This window comes from Echinops telfairi, unplaced genomic scaffold (assembly GCF_000313985.2).
Source record: "Echinops telfairi isolate 266 unplaced genomic scaffold, ASM31398v2 ScPeMD7_70;HRSCAF=299, whole genome shotgun sequence".
NCBI classification, from domain to species: Eukaryota; Metazoa; Chordata; class Mammalia; order Afrosoricida; family Tenrecidae; genus Echinops; species Echinops telfairi.
In genome coordinates this window covers 60,777,063-60,779,163 of record NW_022103968.1, presented here as the reverse complement: position 1 = coordinate 60,779,163, position 2,101 = coordinate 60,777,063, and the positions used below count along the sequence as shown (strand labels likewise).

The 2,101-nt window shown below is 37.4% G+C and overlaps 1 non-coding gene across 1 annotated transcript; it reads right to left on the bottom strand.

Moving 5' to 3' along the window:
* Nucleotides 1–1,542: 1,542 nt before the first annotated feature.
* On the bottom strand, nucleotides 1,543–1,663 carry LOC115870027. Its single transcript, XR_004046496.1, has one exon. It is a non-coding gene; the product is annotated as a small nucleolar RNA SNORA61 (small nucleolar RNA).
* Nucleotides 1,664–2,101: the final 438 nt, after the last annotated feature.

Genomic DNA, 2,101 nt, shown 5'->3' with positions numbered 1-2,101 from the left:
CAATCAAGAGGAATGACTTTGCATTCATCATCAAAAAGAACATTTCAAGTTCTATCTTGAAAGACAATGCTCTCTGTGTAAGATAATGTCTATTCGCATACACAAGGAAATCCAATCAAACCTATTATTCAAATTTATGCACTAACCACTAAAATTAGTGATGAAGAAATTGAAGACTTCTGCCTATGTCTTCAGTCTGAAATTGGTCAAACATGCAATCAAGATGCATTGATAATTATTGACAACTGGGATGCAAAAGTCAGAAACAAAGAGGAGGGAATAGTAGTTGCAACATATGGTCTTGATGATATAAACCAATATGGGGATTATAGAATTTGTCAAGACCAATGATTTCGTTGCAAATACCTTTTTAAACATTACAATAGTCTACTATACCCATGGACTTCTCCAGATAGAATACACAGAAATCAAATTGACTACATCTGTGAGAAGAGACCATGAGAAGCTCAATATCAGCAGCTAAACCAGACCATCAATTGCTCAGACGTAATCACACTCAGTTGAAATTGAAGAAAATTATACAAGTCTCCTGGAGCCAAAATATGCCCTTAAGGATACCCCATACAAATTTCAAGAACATCTCAAAAATAGTTTTGATGCACTGGACACTAACATTAGAAGACCTGATGAGGGGACATAAAGAAGCAAAAGGTCTTTTTATAAAAACTGGAGGGAAAGAAAAGATCAAGGTAGGTGGCAGAGGAGACTCTGAAACTTGCTCTTAATTGTAGACAAATGGAAGAAATGATGAAGTAAAAGCTAAACAGAAAATTTCAAACGGCAGCTTGAGAAGACACAGCTTCCTCACTCCCCCTGCCCCCTCCCTCCCCCGCTCTTTTCTTTGGTTCTTTCTGTCAGCAATTGTTTGCTTTTCTCCAAAGAAGGTCTGGAACTCAGTTGCACATGTTATTTGTCCTTTTAAGATTGACTACTTCCATTAGTACAATGTTCTCCAGGTCCATCCATGCCCTGAGGTTCCTAGTAGTTTCATTGATGTTTTTTAATGATGCATAGTATCCATTGTATGATGCATAGTATCCATGGTATGCATGTACCACTTGCTTTAGCCATTCTTCTGCAGATGGGCTTTTGGGCTGTTTCCAGTTTTTTTGCTATTGTAAACAGTTTTACCATGAACATGAGCGTGTACACGTAAGTCCGTATTCTGTCTCTTGGTTTCCTAGTGTATACACCCAGGAAAGGTATTCCTGGGATAGTGTGGCATTTAGATTGCTAGTTGTTTAGGTAGCATCATATCGTTTTCCACAATAGTTGTACCTGTTTACAGGCCCACCAATGGGGTGTGAGAGTTCCACTCTCTGCACACGCTTCAGCTTTTGTTGTTTTCAGTTTTTTGAACTTGATGATCATTGCCAGGGTAGGGTGATAACCCATTTGTCTTTTGATTTACATCTCCTAGATGGCTAGTGATCATGAGCATTTTTTTCATGTGTGTGTTAGCTATTTAAATGTCATTTTTGGTGGCTTGTCTGTTCATATCTTTTAGTCACTTTTTTGGTTCTTTATTTAAAACTAGTTTGGGTGTCAATAAAGAATAAAAATCAGTCTCCATTTTACTTTTCCTCCTTTGAGAACCACCCAGACCAGTGTTTAGGTCTGATGATTAAGGAATCTGTAGGGTTTTTAACACTATGATCCTTCTCTTTAAAAAAATAATACATTTTATTCATTCATTATTATTAATTCGCTTTAATTTGTGGAATATGACACATATAAAGAAAAGCATTTTATGTGTAGTTGCATAGCCCATCTCATCAAAACTGTGAGTGTCCCCCTAGAGCCCTATATCTGTGAATTGTGTGGGTCTTTCTTGTTCTTCTTTAATTTTCCCACATACCCGACCTCCCAACCTTCCTGTCCTTACCTCTTCCCACCTCTCCCTGTGTGCTCATAAAATTCAAGCTGACATAAAATCATCTAACTACCACAGAACATAACGGTGATACCAAAACTAGACAAAAATACCCCAAGGATAGAAAACTACAGACCAATATCCCTTATGAGCATAGCTGAAAAAATTCTGGCCAAAAGTAGGATTTATACCAAGTACACAAAGGAT